General features: G+C 27.3%; 1 protein-coding gene across 2 annotated transcripts in view; it reads left to right on the forward strand.

Moving 5' to 3' along the window:
- The window catches only part of klu (zinc finger protein klumpfuss), an 81,376-nt gene that overhangs the window by 15,244 nt on the left and 38,684 nt on the right, over positions 1–27,448 (forward strand). The window contains exon 1 of one of the 2 annotated variants that reach the window (XM_015326514.2): positions 1,317–3,216. The exons of the other annotated variant lie outside the window; for it this stretch is intronic. The gene's annotated coding sequence lies outside the window, so the exon portion shown is untranslated. Of the gene's footprint in view, positions 1–1,316; positions 3,217–27,448 lie in introns of those variants that run through there. 2 annotated transcript variants of the gene reach the window in all.

Here is a 27,448-nt window from a genome sequence, read left to right on the forward strand (position 1 = left end):
CGCCTAAGCTTTCGTAAAAAAGTAAATACTAACCATAAGTCGTCTCGGAAGAAGAAAAAAAAATCTCAAACGGTCGAGCGACCACTTAGCGAGTACTCTCGAGACCCGGCGGGACACGTGTCCAAAGCGTGGCCCCTGTAAGCCCCCGAGACCCACGTGTCAACACCGGAATACTAGAAAAAGTGTTTGCACAGAGGAAACTTCTTGGAAATAGTAAGCGACTTCTCTCGATCCTCATTTCCCCTTGTTTTTAAAAAAAAACCAATCCCCTATGACCTCAAGGATCTTTGAATAAAAAACATCATTGATATGTGGACCTAATCGATGTTTGTGGGTATTTGATGTATCATAAAATTAGGATATATATCTGTTTGATTAGTAGGAGTCACTTTTAAGGTGTTCAGATTGCATGTTGAAAAAAATCCAGTGCATTTCTTTGATAAAAACAGCTGACAGAACTCTCCCAGATTGCTGAATTTTAATTAAAGTTGCGTAAGTGTGTGCTTTTCACCTTTAGCTGATCAGCTTTTTTCAATCTTATAAAAACTTAAACTTCGACACTTAAAGGGTGTGGGCAGTGTTACGATATGAGAAAACCTTCTACCCTCAAGCATGTCTGGTCAATCTTTCGTAGTCAGCTACGTACATAGAATGAAAGAAAAGAAATAAAAAAAAAAAAGAATGACGAAGATGCAAGGAAGTATAATAGTTGAATCAAAAGACCGAGCATGATCTTGCGCTCGTGCGCGCGCGCACGTTCGTAAAAACAGCGAGAAGTGGTGGTGGTTGTAGTGGTGGGGAGGAAGTCGCGTGCAACAAGGTAGGGGAAAAATAGGCGTGGTTCGCGATACACGTTCGTCGTGTATTCCTCATACCAACTCCGAGACGGGTTCGTCGTCGCGTCGTGCGCCCACCTCAAAGAGGGTTCACCTGGACTCATGCGAAGGGGGACGAGACTGGTAGAAGAAAAGGGTGGGGGTAAACGGCACGGGCTCTGATACCAGAATGGTAGGGATGAACGAAGCTTGCATGACACAAACACATATACAAAATTGACGTTTTCTTTCTCTCTCATAGACACGTACACTAACACCATAATCGGGTCTCACACACGAAAATCCCAGTTGGGTCGTAGGCTACGCACGTGTAGGGAGCTTTACGTGAGAAAGAGAGAGAGAGAAAGTGTATACAACAGCAGAGATAGATATAAAATGGAGTAGTAGGGATGGTGAGTGATACCGAAGAAGGAAGAAAGGGGAAGGGTCTCGAACGAAGTAGTAGTAGGTAGAGAGAGGGTAACCGAACACTGCCGAAGGTGAAACCCGCCAGCCGAGGAACACTCGCAGTTGGCGCGAGACCGCGCTACTGGAAGGGTCGTTGTTGTTGTTGTTGTTGTGTCCAAGTTACTATTATTATTTGTTATTGTTCTTCTTCTTCTTCTTCCTCTTCTTGCATAGCGTGTTCACACGTAAAATATCATATGCAAGCATTAAACTAATAAATCGGGTTTTAGTTTTTTTTTTTTTTTACTATTACGAACAAACACACACACACAAACAACAAGTTAAATTTTATTATATTCAATTAACTCTTTCGTATTATTTTATTCTTTACCCGACTTTGCAAATTTCATAAACATGTATAGAGAATAATAGAAGAAGTAAAAAAAAAAAAAAAAAATTAAAATAAAAAAAAGAGGGAGAAAGAAGAAGGGGTTGATACTCGTGCATTTTAATATCCCACCACCACCACCAGAGATAATCTTCCTACTCCTTCTTCCTCTCGTTTGAAAAATTATTCTTCTCCTCCTCCTCTTCCTCATCCTCATCCTCCCACCCTTCCTACTTTCCACCCTCCTCTCTCCCCACCACGAGATCATTCTATTCACCACCACCACCACCACCACCACTACTTCAATTCCGTTCGTGCGTTCGTCCCGTTGATTTCTCTCTCGCGCGCGCGAAACAGACAAACATCGTCGTCGAGGCACAACACCACACTTCATGCATCACCAGAGTGTACTCTAAGCTACGTTTAGAACCCTTTCAAGGAAGAAGAGGATTTTGGAGGAAGGAAAACGAAGACAACTTTTTTTGGAGTTTGTCTTTTTTCAATCTGTGATATCACTCGATACGTGCCTCTCCCTCAACCCCCGTCCACCCTAATAATTCTATACACATATATATCTATATATATATATACTTTGACCCTTCGATAATACTCGCTCGTGTCCTGTAATCTACTTGCACGTGTTTTGGAATTTGAACGCAAGATCCAAGGGTTGATCTAACATCGTCATCGTCATCGCCATCATCGGAAAACATAAAAGGGAAAGAAGTCATTTAGTGTGTTTGTATTTTTGTTTTCCTTCGATGTGACATAGTCAACCAATCAGTGTTCTTTGTATTAGGCTAAAAGTGAGACTGAAATGATGTTGTGACTTTGGTAAAAGCAAATATTAGAAGAAATTCGATCAGAGAGAGAGGACTAGTTTAAGAAGAAAGATAACGTGTATTATTGTGTGTGTGTTTATCGTGTGTTTGTGTGCGCGTGCGTACGTTCGTTCATCTCTCTCACTCTCTCTGTGCAACTTTGATTATATCTATATATATATAGAAACATTTCAATTGAGCGAGTCTTACGTTGTTATCTTGTTGTTTATTGTTATCCAATTATTTTCTACGAGGATTTTTCATGTAGAAAGGATCTTCTTCAAGGACTTTTTATTCCATTTCGATTGGTTTCATTGAGATTGATTTTTATTTGTCTTTCTCATTTATAAACACACACATATCGTGCCCTTGCCCAGACCACCCCCTCAACAATGTTGATAGCTGTGATATAAGGATAACTACGAATATTTAAACAAAATCTATGATAAAGAAAAATATGCGTGGTCGTTGTTCCAGTGCCTGTTTTTTATTACTGTGATTCCTCGCGTGAACAATTATTATTGTTGTTAATTATATTGTTGGATCATATTCAACGTTGACGTGTCTTCCATCTCAAAGGATTGTGAAGAAGAAGAAGAAGAAAAAGAAGAAGAAGAAGAGAAAAATTAAATAAATTAGGAAACTAGAAAGAAGAGGAGGTTGTGGTGGTGGTGGTGGTGGTGGTGGTGGTGAAGAAACAAATTCTGAGAAGAATTGTTGCTACGATTGGAAGGAACTGAATAACGAAGTTAACAAATGTTCCAAGTCCTTTGAAATTCAACCGGTAAGCTTACAAAATTAATTATAATAATTATTCATTCACTATCATTACATTAAAATATATTTTTATTTGTTTATTTATTAAATGGTTTAACCAAATTCGTGACAATGAAACAAATATTGTGACAATACAAGTAAATATCGTTAATGGTTGATTATTTTCTAGTAACATTATTATATCATAGTTATAATTACAGTAATATTGTTCATAATTATTTTATTTTGTTAGCTATGTAGTTTTTGTTTAAATATTGAATTATAATTGATACAAATCACTGCTGACAATAATAAGAAATATTTCCTTATAGTCTATTCTTCGGATATTGCGTGTTTGTTTCTTAAACGCTTTATCTTTCGTACGTAGTGGAAAGTGGAACGATTTAATCTATGATATATATATACATATATATACACCTTTATTAAAGTATGATATATTTATCGATAGGAATCGAGACCTTGTCGAGATTACGTTGTTAAATTGATTAGAGATTCATACGCGTTTAACTCACAATTAGCCTAACTTCCATCAAACCGTGCACGTATCAATTTCATTCTATGTTCACATCCTTTAAAAACGAAATAAATAAATAATAATAATAATAATAAGAGATATTTTCATTAAAAAAAAAAATATTAATATAATTATAATTAAAAATTCATCAAAGTAGTATAAATAATGTATACTAATTAAAATTAATTTATATATTTGCAATAAATTGTTTTTCATATATCAACAATTGTTGATTTCTTTCTTACAAATAAAGAAATTTATTAAATGTTGTGTAATAATTACAATGATGATGTTGTAATAATGTATAATAATTAATATAATGAATAATTTAATTATTTAAAAATATTATACTATATTTTTTTTTATTTCAATTTATAATTATTAATTATTTACAAATATATTAATTATATTAATTCGTAATAATTTTGTTTCAAAGTACATCAAATTAGTATGAATAATTTATAATAGTTAAAATCAATGTATATTACAATACAAAGGAAAGAGAAAGAGAGAAACAAGGGGATGGAAAGAGAGAGAGAGAGAGAGAAAAAGTGAAAGAGAGAGAGAGAGAAATGGAACAGGAGAAAATGAATCAAAAGGAAGTATTTCTAACAAGATTATGAAAGAAAAAAAAAAGAAAAAGGTTTCTCGTCAATGTGTATCGGTTAATATCAAAGGGTTTCTTCTCCCTTTTCCTATAATCAACCCCCAACCTTACTTGACAGAAGAATGCGTTTATAATATCGATGGTTGTATTGGATAAATAATCCCATCTTTATACATATATGCATAGAAACACATGTCTATGTGTGTGTGTGTATGTGTTAAGCTTATGTCGTAGGTGATGATCAGGTGCGAGGGCGGCTTTTAATAATGGCATATATACACATGGAACCTTTTCAAGCATGCGTCGCGATGCTAAGCGTCGGAAGTGGAGCATACTCGAATAAAAAGTGCGAATACACCTCTAACGTTGTTATATTCTATACACATATATACATACATATATATTTTGAAGTATGTGTTTGGGTGTGTATGGTGTTCTATGTGTGTTTTTTTCTTGTATAGTTTTATTAGTGTTGGTGGTTTTGTATTTCGTTGTGTTGGTGGATGATCACATCACCGATCGAATCCCTTTTTCACCCTCTCTCTCTCTCTCTCTCTCTCTCTCTCTCTCTCACTCTCTTTTTTCACGCTCGACCTTTTCATCGTAAGGATAAACTTGTCTCGTATTATATTATCGGATTTTTAAAGTTGCTACTTAAGTTTCGTTTTAGTGAGATATATCAAAAATTGCTGATCTACGAGAGGTTTTCTTTCTATTACTGAAAAGAGATAATTGAAAAAGAAGGTGAAATAAATGAAAAGAAACGTCTATACAATTTTTGCAATTGTATATTTATATATTTTTGTTTATAAGATTATTTGTTGAAGTAAAGAATTTATTAATTAGTATAAAATTGTTTATATTAAATAGTAATGTGTCAATTTTTTAAAGTCGAAGTAGATAAACTTGAATTGGTGTTTTACAGAAGGATTAATCTGTGTTTTATGTATTAGAATAGTCTTTACTCATTTCAATTGCATCAATTGCATCAATAATTGCATCAATGTTATTTTATTTTATCGATTTATTTAAAGTTATTATAAAGTAAAAAATTTCAAATAATAGCAAGCAAATTCAATTGCAGTAATATTTTTCAGTATTTAGAGAATACAATTTTCATTACAATTGCATCAATAATAGCATCAATAATTGCAACAATGTTATCTTATCTATCCCTTTATTCAAAGTTACAATAAAGTAACAAATTTCAAATAATAGCAAGCATATTTAATTGCAGTAATATTATTCAATATTTAAAGAATACAATTTTCATTTCAATTGCATCAATAATTGCATCACACACACACACACAATGCCATTTTATTTTATCCATTTTATTTAAAGTTATCATAAGTAACAAATTTTAAATAATTGCAATCCTATTAATTAGAGTAATATAATTTAATATTTAAAGAATACAATTTTCGTTTCAATTACATCAATAATTGCAGCAATAATTGCATTAATGTCATTTTATTTTATCCATTTTATTTAAAGTTATCATAAGTAACAAATTTCAAATAATTGCAATCCTATTAATTAGAGTAATATAATTTAATATTTAAAGAATACAATTTTCGTTTCAATTACATCAATAATTGCAGCAATAATTGCATTAATGTCATTTTATTTTATCCATTTTATTTAAAGTTACCATAAGTAACAAATTTCAAATAATTGCAATCCTATTAATTAGAGTAATATAATTTAATATTTAAAGAATACAATTTTCGTTTCAATTACATCAATAATTGCAGCAATAATTGCATTAATGTCATTTTATTTTATCCATTTTATTTAAAGTTACCATAAGTAACAAATTTCAAATAATTGCAATCCTATTAATTAAAGTAATATTCTTTAATATTTAGAGAATACAATTTTCATTACAATTGTATCAATTGCATGAATTGCAACAATGTTATTTTATTTTATACATTTATTTAAAGTTACCATAATTAACAAATTTCAAATAATTGCAAGCATATTTAATTACAGTAATATTTTTCAATATTTAGAGAATACAATTTTCATTACAATTGCATCAATAATTGCATGAATAATTGCAACAATGCTATCTTATCTATCCCTTTATTCAAAGTTATAATAAAGTAACAAATTTCAAATAATAGCAAGCATATTTAATTGCACGCAGTAATATTTGTCAATATTTAAAGAAAACAATTTATTAAAATATTGTTTAAACAATAGCCATGTAAACAATTAATTACTTTTAATCAGAATATGTTCAGTTATGTTTGAAAAGTTCTACACCGTCGAAAAAATGATTTATTTCATGTTTGTTTCCGATTGATTCAATTCGGTTTGTTTCTGATGATGATGAATGGAGTTGGTAGGGGGTGGATGATCACGTTTTAAGGGGGTAGTTTTTTCACGAATCGAAAAAGAACATTGTTTGCTACTTTGTGTCCAGTTTGTATTCTCGATTTCTTTTCGAATGAACCGCGTAGAACGATATCTACTGCGACCAATCTCTTTTACGCCTTTGTCCCTTTCTTCACGGCTCGTGACTTTGGCGTGTGCGTGTGCGCGTGCGAGTCGAGTGCGCGCGTGCTCGAGCGCGTGCTAATCCTTTTCTTCCTATTTATCTCTCCTTCCCCCCTTTTTTTCTTATTCTTTTTATATATCCTCGTATTAGACACGGTAAAGGAAACCACACTGTTTCCTTGACTTATGATTTATGATAAGAAATAAATGAAAAATATAATCGTTCATATTTTACATTAAATGAAAACACTACGACTATATTATTATTATTATTATTAATAATAATTAATCAATTAATTGTCTTTCGTGTCCACTAAAATGAAATATATAAACAAATTTTGAGAATAGGGATATTTGAACAGGTTAAAAGTAAAATTAGAAGAAATTGGTTTGATATAATTGTTTTGTTAATAATATTAATTAAAATATAAATTAAATATAATAAATAAAATATTAAATTGATAATAATATTAATATTATAATTGATTAGATTTGTTGAAGTTTAGTTTTTTTTTTGTTTGAATTTGTTTCACAAAACTAAATTATATGCAAACTTTGTATCATAGGGTAGTTGAACAGGTAGAAACAAAATCAAAACATATTGTTTTGACGTAATTATTGTTTAATAATATTAATAAAAATATAATAAATAAATATAATAATATTAATAATAATTATTAATCAGATTCGTTGAAGCTTAGTTTTCTTGTTTGATTTTGTTCCACAAAACTAAATTGTATACAAACTTTGTATCATAGAATAGTTGATCAGGTAAAAACAAAATCAAAACATATTGTTTTGATATAATTATTGTGTAATAATATTAATAAAAATATAATAAATAAAATATTAAATTAATAATAATATTAATAATAGTTAGATTTGTTGAAGTTTAGTTTTCTTGTTTGAATTCGTGTGTAGTTTTGATTTGGTTGTGTAATAATAATAATAAAAATATAAATTAATTATAATAAACAAATTATTCAAAATAATAATAATAATAATAATAATAATAATAATAATAATAATAATAATAATATTAATAATAATAATTGGTCAGATTTGTTGAAGTTTCATTCTTTTGTTTGAATACCTTTGTATACTCATACAATTTTCATTTGTATCATATTATATTTCATATTAGATTTACGTACTATTATAATTAAATTGCGTATTAGTGGGGGTGGGAGGTGGTGAAGGGGGTTGAAGGTAAAATAATCATGTGAAAAAGATGATTCCATTGTTTTAATCGAGTGTTTCGTTGACACGAGCCTTATCATAGCCGCTAAGTCAGCGGCCTTCGTTTTGTGCGTATGTGCATTAGTATTGGAAAGGGGGTTAATGCGTGAGAAAGAGAAAGAGAGAAAGAAAGAAAGAAAGAAAGAGAGAAAGAAAGAAAGAAAGAAAGAAAGAAAAAGTGAGGGTGGAGACGTAAGACGAATGGTGCACACGAGAAGGAGGTGTCAGGTGTCACGGCTGTCCGGTTTCGTTTGCAAACAACACACACACACACACACACACACACATATATATATACACACTGAAGTGCTAGAGGCAAAAACATTTTCTCTTCGACAGTTCGAACTTGTATCTTCTTCACAGAATAGATCCTTTTTTTTTTTGATATATATATTTTTTTTATGTTAATATTTTGTTTAGATATTTGCAATTATCGAGACGCATATTTATTTATTTATTTATTTATTTGTATGAGAAAGTACAGATATTTGGTTTACATTGTGTACGATCATTGAAATAACATGTCTGATATTTATTTATTTATTTATTTATTTATTTATTTATATGTGAAAATGTTTAACAATTTATTTAATATTGTTTACAATTATTAAAATAATATGTTAATATTTTTTCTTTCCCACGGATTAGAGAAATATTTCAATGAAAGTGTCATCGTTAAAAATTCATTGATACTGCAATTCAAAGTAATTCAATTCAAAAGTGTTATTATGTGAAAGAAAAATGTATATACATATACATATATATATTTTTATATATTCCAGTGACATATTGAAACAAAAATATTCATATTAATTAAAAAAAAAAAAAAAAAAAAAAAAACGATCATAATAAAATTAAAACTATTCCTAATAAAATAATCGTAAAGGTTTGAATAATCAAATAATTTTTCTAATTTTAAAATATCATCACACACATTCTAGAACAAAAAATTTAGCCATCTATAAAATATTAGTTGCATTAATTGTATGATATATATAAAAAAAATAAAAAGAATCATCGATTCACGATTATTATTATTCTATATAATAATAAAATGAGATTAATCGAAGAAGCTTTGGTGTGGTATGTTCCGTCGCATCGGAATCGTTTGTGGCAACCATTCGCCGTCGTAACGACGAATATACGAGCAGCTGCATATATTCATATATATATATATATATATATATGTGTGTGTGTGTGTGTGTGTGTGTATGTATTAGTGTGCATATTTGCGCTCGCGCGACCACCACATAACTTCCTCGAGCCGCCCTTTTCGCGCATAATGATACATCGCACCGGACACGAAAGTTATACGCTTTAATTCGAGACCTCTCAAGCTTGCTGAACGAAACCGTATATATCGATCGCCAATTTGCTATGCAGATCGCAGCCCTTTTCAAAGTTGCTCATGCTGTTGCTGCTGCAGTTGCTCTTACTGGATGCACTCGATTGCATTCCCTTCGATTGCACCGTGTATCTCTATCTTTCTCAACTCATTCTTATTTTTTAGTTTACTTTCTCAACTTCTTTCTCATTCATTCACACATGTAATGTGTGCCCATAATTATGAAAGTGATTTAATTGTAAGTCAAAATTTAAACCAAAAAAAAAATGAAGTTTATCAATTATTTTACAAAGTAGTTTATTTTAAATTAAATAAATTCAATGTGTAATTTATTTTAAACTAAATAAATTTAATGGATAATATTATCAAAAATAAATAATTAAATAATGTTTGTTATTTCAATATTTTATTATAGTATTTATTTAGTGTTCAAATATAACTTATCACAACTTTTATAATTATGGTCACATATATCTTCATACTATAATATAAAAAACAAAGTATAGAAAAAAAAGATAACAAATAACATTATCACGAAGAAGTGTAGTTTGATACGAGCTACGAACCTTAAGAATATCGTCCCGATATCGATAGATAAGATTATGGTTGTGTCGTTCTCTTTTCCAATACAATTACATACATATACATATATACATAATACATAGTCTCAGCTTTTATCTCTGCAGCGTTCTACCTAACATTAACTTCCTCCCACATTCTCTGATATAGATCGGTATATAATTGTATTCCTTCCTAACTAATTATTATTATTATTATTATTATTAATTGGCATTAGGAACTTAAAAGTTCATTGCCACAAATACCTGAGATTGACCCATCCATTCCCAATCCAAATAATATTGTCCTCCCATTTACTCAGTGGTCTTTTCTCATTCAATACACCGATCAGTTTTTTATAAACCGTTCGATCCACCCCCATGCACGCCACGTGACCTGCCCATCTTCATCGACACAATTTTACGACGTTAATGATGTCCGCTTTTGTTGTACAGTCGATGTACTTCTACTATGTGGGTTTTCTCCATTCGCCCGTTTCCTCATCGCATTTTGCATCCGAAGATTTTACGAACAACTTTATTTTCGAAAACTTCATTAATTAATTGGGCCCGTCCGATAGAGCGAAAAGCTTTAAGTGCAGCCGCCTAGTGGTGAGAAACATGAATTACAGCGCCGGCGGGAACGTGTTAAACATATTTTCTTATTTTATTTATATTTTATCTATTTAAATGCATTATAAATCACACAGTAATGTCACAAGCTATTGTCCAATAGTTTCTAACATAAAACAATCATGGTAACACAAGAATATTTCGAATTGAACATGTTGAAAGATTCTAACCTATAATTCGCAAAGTTTTGCTACCGGTAGGATGATCGTCCTGTTAATCCTAATTTTCAAAATGTATTCGTAAAGGGCCTCTTCTTCTACAGTTTTAAACGATTATAACGTCCTATTCAATTATCGGGAATAGTTTTAAAGCTTCCTGCCACAAATCAAGAGAAAGGGAAAGATTGGCGGGGAGGGGAGGGGATTGGGAAGGGGGAGGAAGTGTTCGTTGATTGCTTTGGTGGATCGAACGTTGAACGAAGCAACACAACATCTGATCGATAGATCGGTCTATCGATTCAGATCGTAGTTACGGATAGCAAAGATCTTCTTTTGCTTCCTATCTTTAAAGACGAGAAGAAGAAGGTGGGACGGGTAGAAGTTGAAAGGGGAGAAAGGGGGGGGGGTAAGAAGGAAAAGGAAGAGGAGGAGGAGGAGGAGGAAGAGAAGGGGGATGAGTGGTCTTCGATATATCCCCGATTTTTGTCGATCCATCGTGTGCTAGAGAAGATCGAACGTGAGTAATCTTTGGATTGGTTGGTTGGTTGGTTGGTTGGTGGTACACCGGTGCAATTAGGAAATCCATTTGGCGTAATTGCGCGCGAAGAAAGCACAGCCGGTAGCTGCGAGGTAGCTAGCTTCTATCTTTTTCTTTCTATTTAATTCTCTCTCTCTCTCTCTCTCTCTCTCTCTTTTATTTTATCTCATTTTCTCTTCCTAGGATCTCACGAATCTCTGTGTTATAATCTTAACGTGTAATAGTAATAGTAGTTGTTGTAGTTGTAGTTGTAGTTGATCATTTATCTATCTTTTTTTTTGCTTTCTATTTTTTATTTCAACTTGTTTTTATATATTTATGTATTTTTTTTTTTTTTAATATATTACATTTAAGATGAAAGATTGTTTTTTTATTTTAGAATTTATTCGTACATTTTATTTTAGAATTTATTCGTACATTTTATTTATATAAATGTTATACTTATGAATGTATGTGTATATATGTATCATTTATAGTCCTTTTGTAGGCAAGATATAATCTCAGAGAATGCGTAATAAATTGTATTAGTTTGATACTAATTTTTTTTGAACACTCTATATACAAATTTTATGTATGTATGTATGTGTATCATTCATAGTCCTACTGTAAATAAAATATCATTTAATTTCTATTTAATCTCATACAATCTCACAATAATACATAGTGTTAGTTTAATACCAATCTTTTTGAACACACTGTATAAAAATTGTTCACATAAACATATGTTCAAGATATAATTTTATTTTCTATTGATTATAAAGAAATTTTGTTAATATTGAAACGCATAATTATAAGAAGAATTTTTTTTTAATCAATTCATTGAACAGAATTATATTTCAAAAAGAGTAATTACTATTAATAGTCATTCCGATCGAGAATTGAAAGACGAGAAGATTTCTTTTCCGGATTCATACGCCCCTTTATGGTTTTTATTTTTATTTTTTTTTATTTTTTTTCCCATAATATTTTTTCGTAAGGTATACGATTTGATTTCCCGCACATGTATTACGATTCCTTAGACTTACGCCCACGGAAATCGAACGACGGTGCAACATAATGATCGGCTATTATGCTAATCCACCATGAAGACGATTCTCTTTCTCTCTCTCTCTTGAAAGAGAGAGAGAGAGATGATGATGATGATGATGATGATGATGATGATACCAGCTGCGAATTGTCAGTCGCGTTTAAATCTTACTTCTCGTAGTTGTTTCGTTTCTTTTCGTTTCAATTCGTTTATTTTCATTTTGTTGTCCTTAGTCGTTCATTTCAATCATTTTCTAGTTTCCTAGTAGAACATATATATATACATATATATACATATATACATAGATATATTCGTATGTTTGTGAGTGGAATATAAAAAATAAAATAATTTAAATTCTTAGGAATGTAAAAGTGTTTCTTAGTTTTGTTTTAATTAAATATTTTATTTAAAAATTAAATAATTTTATTAAATTTGCAAATAGAATAATTATTTTAATAAATGTTAAATAAATTAATTCTAAATAATTAATAATGAATATTTTATTTTATATTCATTAAAATATATTATATTATTTTATATGAATTAAAATAAATTATATTATTTCATATTAATTATTATTATTTTATTATTGTTATTATTATTATTATTATTAATTGGCATTAGGAAATCGAAAGTTCATTACCGCAAATACAGCAATGAGCTGTTATGCTAACACAGAATTATTATTATTTACAATAATTAATTATTATTTTATATGTGCATTATTTTATATTAATTACAATAAATTATATTATCCTATATTATATATTCTATTATTATTTAATATTATTTTATTTTATTTTTACATATATTAATATGTAACATTTCAAATTAATTTCAACACAATCATTTAATTTATGCAAATTGTTTTTTTTTTTTTTTTTTTTTTACTAATTCGTCTATTCCAAGTTTAGATTATTTCTTTTTGTATTTTCTTTTTTTTTTTTATTACCTAATAACATAAATAATTTCTGCATTATTTTAACGTCTACCTTTTCTGCCTTCACTTTCGTGTCAAAGTTCATACTTATATTCATAGGATTACAAACGACACGTTTTACCTGTATAAATATATTTAACATATTAAAGCAAGGTTAAAAGAAACAGAAAATAATTTCAATACGAAAATGACATTGATCGAATTGCAAATACAAAAATTCATTAATCACCTTTCAACAATATTTAATAATAATAATAATAATAATAACAGATTTATGTTACGAATCGATCAAAAAGGGTGAGGGAGGGAGGGAGGATTTGGTTAACAAACGAGGATAATTTTAAAGGGTAGTAGAAGAAAAAATCAAATTCTATCTCAAAATCATGAATGAATTTCAACGATTTCCAAGATATCATCAGAGAGGGGGTTCTTTTCAGATGATAAAATAGTCACGTAGATAAAACCGGATCCCACGAATGATGAAGAAGAAAAAACTAGTCGCGTTATCTAATCTAACTGAGCAGGTTTCTAAGAACTTCGATTTATTTTCGATAGGTAGTATAATATCGAAAATAAATAATACCCTTAACTTGTATTTATTTTTTATTGGATATGACGTCAAAGGGGGGTGGGTGGGAGTACGTTTTTTAAACCTTTGTCATTGTCACAGTAGGGTGTTGTGTTTCATTTACATAAAACAAACACATGTTTCACAGTACTTGTCTTAAACATTTTTTTGGAGGTATTAGAAGGCCCCTCGTTCCTTAAAGAAAGGGTAGGAAGGATGAGGAAAGGGTGGAGGTGAAATAATGGGGTGTTATGTTGGTTTTATTTTACATAAAACGACTTTGTTTCACAATACTTGCTGTGAAGCAAAGTTGTTTTTTATTTTTTGAGTATTGGGAGGTCCACCGTCTCCTAAAGAAGAGGTAAAGGAGGAGGAGGTGAAGGTAAAGGTGGAAAGTTGTATTCGATGTGATTGTATGTGAATCGTTTCTTAATTAATTCTTACCTTTAGAGTTGAAAGGTGTAATGGGTTGAGTTAAGTGCGCAAGCGTAGGTGTGGGCTGTGCTACGAGTTTGGTTTCTTCATCGTTCGCAGGTGTTACTTTTGTTTAAATGAATTTAAACGAATATATTAATTATTATTTAAAGTTAATATATATATATAATAATAATAATTTATTAATAATACTATAAATATTATTTATATTATAATATTTATTATTTTTAATATTAATTAATTAATATTTATAATAATTAAAATTACAATTATCAAAGTTACATTATTATATTATTTTATATATATATATATATATATATATATATATATATATATATATATATATATTAATTATTATTTAAAGGTAAAATATATTAATATATATAATAATAATAATTATTATTATTATTATTATTAATTAAAGTAATATTTATATATATATTTAGTTTAATATTGTATAATATTAATTATATTTAATAATTAAAATTACAATTATATTACAGTTACATTATTATATTATTTATATATATATATATATATAATATTATAATATATATTACCTTTAAATAATAATTAATGCATATATATTATTATTATATTATATTTAGTATTATTAGTATTATTAATAATTAAAGTAATATATATTTTACTTTAATTAATATAAAATAATAATTACTATATATTTATATATTTAGTGTGTTTAATATTATATATAATATTATTTATAATAATAATTTAATAATAATATGTATGTTTATTCAAGTACACACAATTGAAATATCTTTTTTCTTCTTTCTGTTTTTTTTTTTTAATGATAGAAAAAAATATCCCATTGGACGCACGAATATTGGTTTTTACCATATAGTATTATATATATAACACCATATATATATAACATAACGGATCGGAGAAAGTACAAGGTAATGTGATAAATATACACACACGATAGAGGGGTGTACCTGAAGAGGAGGAGGTGAAGGAGGAGGATGGTAACGATTAATCGTCTTGTGAAGCGTTATGCGTTCCGTGGGTGTATGTGTGAAAATATGAACTTATCTCTCTCTCTCTCTCTCTCTCTTTCTCTTTATTTTTCTCTTTTTTTATTCACATGTATAGCAAAATATGGTGTTGATAAAGCTTGCGGAGGGGTTGTTTGTCGTCCTTGACCGTGAATTCTACCATCCCTCTTTGAACCACTAGCAAAAGAGGAAAAAAATGGAAAAAAGAGAAGGATGGGGGTGGGGTGAGGGTGAAAGAGGTGGGAAGAATCAGGTTGGTTGGGTCTAACGGCAGGATGCACACTGAGGTTATCTCGTCTCGTAGCTTTTCTCTCTGTAAATCAATATTACTCTCCACCAACACCACTAAAGTGGGGAGGACACGTTTCCACCCTCTCACCTCTTACTCCTTTTTCATCCCTTAGTGTGTTAGAAATTTTCTCTTTTATGTTATAATACCATATCAGTTTATTGCAACTTTTTATTTTCCTCACAAAGTATGTATTTTATATATCAAAGGTTTTATTGTATATATTTTTATATGTATATGTATGTATATATGTAAGTGTGATATATGAGTTAGTATTGGATGAGTATGTGTATGGGATATAAATTCGATACGTGGATTTTTATATCACATAGATATGTACATACATATATATATATACATTATGACATACATATACACATACATATACACAACTTTTATTTTATTTAATTGTATTTTTTTTTTTTTGGTTATTAAATATGAATGCACACAAATGCACTTTGCAGAAAAGAAACAATGAAAATTCGTCAAATTTATGTCCTCTGTTCTCGAACCACAAATAAAATGAAAGTAAACTTTACGGGTTACGAATGTGAAATAAAAATGAATAAAAAAAAAAAAACAGAGAAAGATCTGGGGTGGGTGAAAAAGGTTCGGGTAGGAAGGTGGAAGGAAGGAAGGAAGGAAGGAAGGTGGAAAAAGAGTTATAGGGAAAGGTTGAGAGCCATAACCAATCCGTTGCTGGTTACAACGTCTTTCGCGGTATGGTCGTAAGTATCTGTCGGCAGTTTATGTTCGCGACTCATGTAATACTCCCACTAACTCGCGCTAGATTTAACAGAGTAATTAACGCCCACGCTTTTACATTTTAGCTGCCAAGCGCGATTGACTTTGCTCTCTCTAGTTTTTTTTATTTTTTTATTTTTTTTTTATTTTTTTTCTTCTTCGTAAATATATGGATATATTTTTTTGCTTTTCTATGAACATGAAATTCGACACACGTATCATCATGTATATAAGTGGGTGGGTGTGTGTCTCGTAAATTTGATATTATATACTTTTTATAGTATTATTTAAAAGGTTGGAATAAATATTATTAATATAATATTATGAATATAAAATTATTATAATATAATTATTAATAAATATAAATAAATTTACAAATATAATTAATTAAAGTTACAATTATTTTAACGTTAATAAGAACACTAATAATATAATATTATTTAAAAGGTTGGAATAAATATTATTAATGTAATATTATAAATAAATTATATAAATAAATTATTATAATATAAATTAATAATAAATATTATTAAAATAATTTTGTGTTACAATTATTAATTAAAGTTACAATTATAAATATAATATTATATTATTAAATATAATATTATTTAAAAGGTATGAGTAAATATTATTAATATAATATTATAAATATATTATATAAATAAATTATTATAATATAATTATTAATAAATATTAATAAAATAACTTTGTTATTTATATATATGTATGTATTTATATTATATTACTATAATGTTATATTATAACATATGTACTATATATATAGTACATATTAAATATAACTATATTTAATATATAATATAAATATAACTATATTTAATATGTATTATATATTGTATTTATATTATATAATATGTATTATATATATGTTATATTATATTACTATAATGTTATATTATAACATATGTACTATATATATATATAGTACATATTAAATATAACTATGTATTTAACTGCAATATAACTTAGTTATTACATTTACGATATATTGTTTATTATTTTAATATTTATCACAAAAAACATAAAACTAAAATTAAAATCCATGTTGCAACATATATTCTGTCAAACAGTAATGTTTATTATTATTATTAATAATTGTATAAAATTATAATCATTTTGACGTTAATAAGAACACAATGATTTAATAAGGTTAATATTAATCTTAACAATATTTTATATAATTATTTTTGTTGTTTTAAATAATCACACACATTCTTCTGAAAAAAAAAACTTAGAAAAAATTGATCAAATAAAAATGTGTGTTTTGTTTGACTTGTGTTGTACTATCTCTGAATGTTTATATGGGTCAGGAGGTACGCCTTGTGGCTATCGATAGGCCCTAGGGAAGGTTCGAGTTCAAGGTCGCTCATCTCGTTTTAGAGACTGCGCAGTGCAGATGCAACCCATGTATTATGTGTGTACCTTCGAATGATTGCGTTCTAAGTAAAAACAGGTTAGTTCTACTTTGGTATAGGGAAGGGTAGGTTCATATAGTGTAAGGGTTGTAAGGGTTTTATTAAAGATTGTAAAGATAAACATTCTGTTAGAATAAAAAAAAAAACTGATGATTAAGTCCTCAGATGTTTTTTTTTTCGACATGCATGCGGTTTAATTTCTCATAAATTGATTTGTCCAATCAAAGTATCAGAGATGCAATTTTTTAATTTTTTCATTCATCTTTTAATTATTTTAATTAATTAATATAAATAATCTCAATTTGTTTAAGAATATGAAGACTTTATTGTTAATTTTTTCAGTGAAATATATTTACAAATAAAATTTATAAAATTAACGTATTATTGAAACAATTTAATACTTAAAACAATTTAGGTAGTAACACACGTAAAATAAAAAAAATATATAATAATTATAGTAAATTATATTTATTAAATATAATATTTACTTTATAATATTTTATTAATTACTTTTAATTATTTTATTATATAAATTAATTTTAATTTTAATTATTAAAATTATTATATATTTATTGAAATAAATTATCAAAAATAATTCCAAATCCCTCAGAGGTATTTACGATGAAATTAAATTAATTTAAATAATATAACGAATTATATATTTATTTTAATATTTTAAATATAACTTCAAATTATTTATTAATTATATTAATTTTATTTTTAATTAATAAATATAATATTTATTAAAATAAATTAACAAAAATAAACCTCCAAATTCTTCAGTGATATGTACGATGAATTCAAATTAATTTAAATAATATTATAAATTATATTTATTTTAATATTTTAATTATTTATTAATTAAATTAATTTTTTAATTCTACTTAATAAATATAATAATTATTAAAATAAAATATTAAAAATAATTTCAAATCTTTCATTGATATTTACTATGCAACACTACTTACAACAATAATATATACACACACATACACACACAAATTATTCTTTTGTTAATAACAATTTTTTTTCTTTTTATAATTCATCTCAATTTCCTTCTCCTCGTTTAAACTACTACTAGCAAACCAATAGCAAAATTCTCCCACTTCTTGAGTTAACTCGATACTTTCTACGTTCTTACTCCCTTCCTCACGTCCTTCCCTTCCCTCCACTACCCTTCTTACCCTCCCTTCACTTCTCATCTCTCTCTCTCTCTCTCTCTCTCTTTTTCTCTTTCTATCTATCTTTCGCGGTTATTCGCTTCCGTAACGGCCGTTGAACGATCACTGGCGCTAGGAAAACGATCATTCTCTATGGTTGAACAGGTAGCTGGGTTGGGCCAGGTCGTTAAGTAGGTGTACATACCTGCCGCAATCGTGGAGTCGCCAAAGAGCCTGGCTACCGGAGTTAACGAGACTTTTCTCTCTCTCTCTCTCTCTCTCTCTCATATGTTTTTCTACTCTCTCATCGTCTTCCACCACCTCCTTTTCCTCCTACTTCTCCCCTTCTTCTTCTACTACAACTTCTTCTTCTTCTACATGTTGTTTTTTTTTGCTTCTCATTGATTTTTCTTAAGACTTTTTTCAATTCAGTTGAGAATATGTGTGTGTGTGTATGTGTGTGTAGGTTTGCGAACAGGTATCCAATCTTGTGATTTTTTTGTATTTTTTATTTTTTGGTCTTCATCGTAGTCGTCGTGTGGGTAGAAAGATGAAGTAGAAGAGGAAATGCATTCGAGATATCGATATCCAACCACGCGCCTACCAGCCGAAGATGAGGAACGTCCACCCCTTTATCCTCCACTTCATCCTCCATCTCCTCCTACTCCTCTTCTTCTTCTTCTTGATGCTCTCGTATTCGCGGCTCTTCTTAGTGTATATATATATATATATACAGGAGTCTCTTTTCTCTCGCTTATCTTCAATCTGATCTTCTTCGTCGTCTTACTTGGTTGGTTGGGTTTAGTTGGTTGGGTTGGTTGCTCTTACTTAAAGCGACCGATTCTAGCAGTCAGGCAAGGCTGGCAGTTTGACGTCTCACGACGGTCCTTCTTCCTTAACAGTGGTTCTCAATCTGAATTACTATACTTCTATTTTATATATATATATACCAACAATAATAATTTACATTTAAATATTATATATATATATATATATATATATATATATATATATATATATATATATATATTATATAATATTATATTATATTTAATAGTTACATTATATTTTTAAAAATAAATATTATAATAAATATTAAATATTAAATTATATTTAGTAGTTATATTATATTTAAAAAAATAAATATTATATAATAAATATTAAATATTAAATATTCTATTATATTTATAATAGTTATATTATATTTTTAAAAATAAATATTATAATAAATATTATGTATTAAATTATATTTAGTAGTTATATTATATTTTTAAAAATAAATATTATATTATATTTATAATAGTTATATTATATTCTTAAAAATAAATATTATAATAAATAATAAATATTAAATTATATTTAGTAGTTATATTATATTTTTAAAAATGAATATTATATTATATTTATTATAGTTATATTATATTTTTAAAAATAAATATTATAATAAATATTAAATATTATATTAAATTTAATAGTTATATTATATTTATAAAAATAAATATTATAATAAATAATAAATCAATTATTATATTTAATCAATTTATATCATATATGAAAAATTATTTTAATAATCTATAATTATTTTCATATTATTTATCTTTGTTCCTAATCAGAATTTATTTATGAAACACTGTAATGTAATAAAATATTATTTAGATATATTATATGTTGAAGTTGAAATATTTTTTTTTCTATAATTTTGTTGCGAATTAGATTATCATAACTGATCAACGAACGTCCTTGAAAAGGACCAGGAAATAACGTCGAGATATTTCTTACTGATTTTTTTTTTTATTAATTTCTTTTTTCATTTCGTAATTTTCAAGCTTCACAATTTCAACGTACGATTCATTCGTTTTAACGATCAGACCATTAAATTATAATAGTAGTTATTATCGATGACTTTGGATATGGATAGCACAAATGATTACCATGTAATCCTATTAATTATTATTAGTATTTAAACGAAACAAGAATGAATGTTAACGAGCGAGAGAGAGAGAGAGAGAGAAAGATAGAGAGAGAGGAAGAAGGTAAATCATATGTGTGAATCTTGTCTATACCTACAACTATAGAAAAATACTAATAATTACACATTAAATTGAAATACTTTTAAACTCGAATAATGCTCTTAACTATAAATAAATTCATCCAATAGTAATCTCTCATTTTCTTATGATGAAATGTTAGTAACATTCACTCCTACCACTTCATCTCGTTAAAACCGCAAAAAGTAAACCGCAATTTTAAAAGGAATCGGAGTTAGATGAAACATATACACATACATATTTATATATAATATGTATATGAATATATTGGTACACATATTTAATAGTAATCACAATTTGATTGTTTTGAGATAGGATAATTGAAGTTAACTACCCACAAGCTAAAAGAATCTTAAATTACGAACAATAAAATCAAAAATAAGAAAATATATTTCTAATATTTATAATATATAGAATGTATATAATATATATGTAAAAAAAAGTATACATATTAATTAGAATAATTATATATGTATATATATTAGGGGTGCCCCAGCTACCCGTTGCTGTGGCTTTTTTGACGTGTAAACTTATATCGAATATATCGAAAAGTATAACCTATACATTTTTCGTATAACAATTTATTAATAAAAAATTAATTAAATAAACAACTTAAATTGGACCGATTTGTAATGAAAAGCCATTATCGAATCCACCTTAAGACACACAAAAAATTTCATTAAAATCGGTCCAGCTGTTTAGGAGGAGTTCAATGACAAAAAAAGTGCACAGAAGAAATATATATATATATGCATTAATTAGAATTTAAATTAATTAGAATTTAAATATAATTAAATTTACATTTAGAAAACCTAAACATTTTGAAAACATTTAACAATTTACATTTTATTATTGCAATAATAAATATCCATAAAAATTGTAAATGAGTTTTAATATATGGACCGTTTATTTAGAAAGTGGTGTGAGTACAGTTAAAAAAAAAATAAAAACAGATATATCACGTAATTTATGCTTAATTTAATGTAAACTTTTTATGTGGATAATTAATTAATATTTAATATCTTCAAAAATGCCCATAATTTGCACAATTTAAAATTGATTGGTAAAAGAAATTGATTTAAATCATTAATACGAAGACCTTTAATTTTCTCGAAACAAAAGAAAGTGAACTTACACCATTTTCAAAATAGACGGTCCATATAACAAATCATGGTCCATATATATATATATATATATATTACTTGAATGTTATTTTTAAAATATTACACCTATTTTAAAGGTGTCAAGGGGAGGAAATAAGGTTTATCCGTAACATTTTGAAAAACACACATTTAATAGCCAAGAAAAGTTGGCAAACGTATTTAGACCCCGTGTACCGGTTCAAATGTAATTTCACCAATAAAATTGATATATATATATATATATATATATATTCAACCCCTTTAATAAATATTATAATTAATAATAATTTGTCGTGGAGTTATAGAATACATAAGGAAGAAGAAAATTCTGAAATAAATGGCGTCTTCTGCTTAAAAGGTGAAAGGCGGAATCGATTTTTTGTTTGTTTTTGGTTAGCTAGGATCGATCAGAAGTTTCGTTTTTGTATAATACACCTGTTGATGGTAGTGATGGTGATAGTGATGGTGATGGTGATGGTGGTGGTGGTGGTGGTGGTTTGTTGGTGGACCAACAACGTTAAGATCTTTCCTTGGCGGTTCTTTCTCCTCATTTGTAGACACACCGGGCCCTCCCACCTTTCTTCTTATTTGTACATGCAGGTATCCTAACGGCTTACGAGTTCTCGCTTACTTGTTTTCTACTCCTTTCCTTTTTTTTTTCTTCTTCTTTTTTTCTCTCTTTCGTTTGGTTTCTCTCCGACAGTAATAAATTCTCTCTGCCGTTTCTTCTTCTTCTTCTTTCATTCTTTTTCTTTTTCTTTTTTTTTGTCTTCATTTTATTTCTTTTCTTTCCTTGTTTCTTCTGCAACATCCCTTAAAACTTTTCTTACTTACGTATTCTCGCGTTATTCCATTGTTACACTTATTTGTAACAAAAAAAAGAAAATAAAAATAAATAAACCTCTACGGTTGTTTGCACTTCGTGTGTAGTTTGTTTCTTTTGTCTCACATTGTATGTTTGTATTTTTTTTTTTTTTTGGATTTAGTTTGTTCGGATTTGTTTCTTCTTATTTTTATTTTACTATGGGGGGAAAAAGAGGGTCATTTATAATCAAAGATTTAATTTATTCTATAAAAATGTATCACACGACAAGGTTGTTTCGTCAAACCTAACCTAGAAGTGGGATTTAATAATTCAGATTTGTTTCCTTTTATTTTTATTCCTAATAGGAGGAAGTAGGGGGTGTTTGTGTCTGATTTTAAGTTTACAAAGTAATCTCCATGAGTGTGAATTAAATTTTAAACCTTGTGTGATTGAATTATATAAATTTATTTTACTTTTGTTTCTATTTTTCTGTAACAATTTCCAGAAACTTTTGTCTTTTATAAATCGATATATCAATTTGACATTTTTCGTAATACTTTAAAAACAAAAAACAATATATATGCCATTTATTATCAAAGATTTAATTTATTCTATAAAAATATATCACACGACAAGTTTGATTTCGTCAAACCTAACCTATAAGTGGGATTTAATAATTCATATTTGTTTCTGTTTATTTTTATTTCTAATAAGAGTAAAAAGGGGTGATTGTGACTGATTGCAATTTTACAAAGTAACCTCAATGAGTTTGAATTAAATTTCAAATTTTAAGAATACAAATTTATTTTAGTATTCTTTTCATTTTTTTTCGTGAAACTTCCAAATGTTTTGCCAGTACTTACATATTAACGCCACCGCAGCAAAATTCCGCTAATGCGCCATCTACAACTTAAATTGTTGCGACAAATCATGGAATTAAAAGACTTGATTTAAAATCAAAACACTTTTAAAATTCAAAACATTTTATTTAAAAAAAGTAGTTAATCGGATTTCGATGGAAAATGAGCCGATATAGAATTTAACATAGATTCAAAACATTCTCTATTTTCTTTCACCTGATGCTGTCGCCATTACCCTAACGAAACCCTGACGGAACCCTGACACAACTCGGACGGTTGCTGTGTGCAAACAACAAGAATATTGTGCGTGAATAATAAGATTGCTTTTTATTGGCACATTAGAGGAAATTTTTGCTGTGGTGGCGTTAATACGTAAGTACCCATTTTGTCTATCATAAATCAATATTTATTCAATAAAAATATATCACACGACAAGTTCGATTTCGTCAAACCTAACCTATAAGTGGGATTTAATAATTCATATTTGTTTCTGTTTATTTTTATTTCTAATAAGAGTAAAAAGGGGTAGTTGTGACTGATTGCAATTTTACAAAGTAACCTCAATGAGTTTGAATTAAATTTCAAATTTTAAGAATACAAATTTATTTTAGTATTGTTTCCATTTTTTTCGTGCAACTTCCAAATGTTTTGCCAGTACTTACATATTAACGCCACCGCAGCAAAATTCCGCTAATACGCCATCTACAACTTAAATTGTTGCGACAAATAATAGAATTAAAAGACTTGATTTAAAATCAAAACACTTTTAAAATTCAAAACATTTTATTTAAAAAAAGTAGTCAATCGGATTTCGATGGAAAATGAGCCGATGTAGAATTTAACATAGATTCAAAACAGTCTCTATTTTCTTTCACCTGATGCTGTCGCCATAACCCTAACGAAAGCCTGACGGAACCCTGACACAACTCGGACGGTTGCTGTGTGCAAACAACAAGAATATTGTGCGTGAATAATAAGATTGCTTTTTATTGGCACATTAGAGGAAATTTTTGCTGTGGTGGCGTTAATACGTAAGTACCTGTTTTGTCTATCATAAATCGATATTTATTCAATATAAATGTATCACACGACAAGTTTGTTTCGTCAAACCTAACCTATAAGTGGGATTTAATAATTCATATTTGTTTCTGTTTATTTTTATTTCTAATAAGAGTAAAAAGTGGGTGGTTCTGACTGGTTTCAATTTTACAAAGTAACCTCAATGACTGTGATTTACATTGTAAAATTTGTGTGCTGGGAGGAAGCTTATTTTGTTTTTGTTTCTTTTTTTCTGTAACAATTTCCAAATACTTTTGTCTTTTATTAATCGATATGTCAATTTGACATCTTTCATAATACTTTTTAAAATAAGAAAACAATATATATATATATATATATATATATATATATATGTCATTCATTATCAAAGATTTAATTTATTCTATAAAAATGTATCATATACGACAAGTTTGTTTCGTCAAACCTAACCTATAAGTGGGATTTAATAATTCATATTTGTTTCTGTTTATTTTTATTTTTAATAAGAGTACAAAGTTGGTGGTTGTGACTGGTTGCAATTTTACAAAGTAACCTCAATGACTGTGATTTACATTGTAAAATTTGTGTGCTGGAAGGAAGCTTATTTCTTTTTTCTGTGACAATTTCCAAATACTTTTGTCTTTTATTAATCGATATGTCAATTTGACATCTTTCATAATACTTTTTTAAATAAAAAAACAATATATGTATCATTTATTATCAAAGATTTAATTTATTCTATAAAAATGTGTCATATGCGACAAGATTGTTTCGTCAAACCTAACCTAGAAGTGGATTTGGATTTGACGAAACTTTGACACTTCTCTTTTTTTTAAAGAAATTATTATTAACATGGTTTCAATACTTTTCATTATTCATTTCCACCAGGGTGTATAGATATTTAATTGTGTGTGTGTGTGTGTGTGTCACAGTATAATCTTATAAAGTTAACCTTTATTTACAGCGATATAAGCGCACGCATATTAATGATCAAAACTTTATTGAAATTCTTGCTTATACATTTTTATTTATCGACTATAATAATCTTATCAACTATGCTTGGCTTATTATGTCATCGTTTTTCATTAATAAAATGTTTCTAATAAATACACATATATATGTATATGTATAATATTTTATAGAAAAATGTGTATATATATTAGTGTAACGATAATGTAAGTTAAAAAGAACCGAATGTGATGTAAAAATTTGTAAAATTATTTCACGCATGATTACTTGCCACTAATGACATTCATAAATGACTTTTTATTTTTTTTTCTTATTTTTCTTTTCATTTATTTCTATCTTTCATGTTTTTTTAGTCATTCACATATAAATTTCGTGTAAAAATTAACCTCACTTTCATGCAATCAACCCTGTGCCCCCATACTCGTGGCATCCATCTTTTTCTCTGTATTTTTTTTCTGAATTTTTTTCTTCCATCGTATTACAGTACTCGTCCAAACGAGGAAACCACCTGCTGCGTTATTGACACGTTTAGAAATTTGAAATTTTGTATCGTCCAATTGGAATTTCTAACTTATTCAAAATGAAAGTAGAAAAAGACTAATTTTGTCTACTTTCCCTTACTCTTCATTTATTTATTTTTCAGCCATTTGCAACAAGTATGAAAGTAGTTTATTAGTTTACTTTAGAAGATTAACTAACTTTTTACAAACGGATAGGTTTATAATTTATTTGATTTTTTAATTAACATTATTATAATTAATAATTAATTATAATTATTATATACGTATTAAATACAAAGATTATTATACAGTATACTTATATTTTAATTTTCAATTAATTTAATTGAGATTATTATAAAATATTCTTTGGTTATAATATGTTAGTAATTATTTGTATAAACAAATAAAAATTATAGTATTAATTATTTAATATTAATTATATATTTATTAATATTAGTTATATTAGTTATATAGTAATATTAATTAATTATAATAATAATAATTAATTAATTTATATTAATTATTATATACTAATATATTATTACTAAAATAATATAATAAATAATATAATAATGGTCAATAATTTATTAATAATTTAATAATTAAATATTTAATTATATAATTAATAATATAATTATAATACAATTATAGTAGTTATAATAAATTAACAATACTATATAAATAATAATAAATTAAATAATATATAATAAAAAATAATATATTTAATAAAATAATGATTATAGTAATAATAAAATTAAATTTAATTATTTAAACAAATATAATTTACTTAATCCAATTGTTAATATAATTAAATTAAATTTAATTAAATTATTACTACAATTAATATTACTTAAAATATAAAAAATTACTATTATTTATTGACATTACTATAATTAATAATAACCATCTTTAAATAAACTAAGTTTGTAATAATTTATTTAACAAAAATCGTTAATCGTTGGTTAATATAATTAATAAATCGTTAATCCAATTGTTAATATAATTAAATTAAATTTAATTAAATTATCACTACAATTAATATTACTTAAAATATTAAAAATTACTATAATTAGTAATAACCATCTTTAAATAAACTAAGTTTGTAATAATTTATTTAACAAAAATCGTTAATCGTTGGACTTAAAATTAGAAAAAAAAATAGA

This window comes from Polistes dominula, unplaced genomic scaffold (genome assembly GCF_049000335.1).
Source record: "Polistes dominula isolate Pdom_NZ unplaced genomic scaffold, Pdom_raw_medaka contig_83, whole genome shotgun sequence".
NCBI classification, from domain to species: domain Eukaryota; kingdom Metazoa; phylum Arthropoda; class Insecta; order Hymenoptera; family Vespidae; genus Polistes; species Polistes dominula.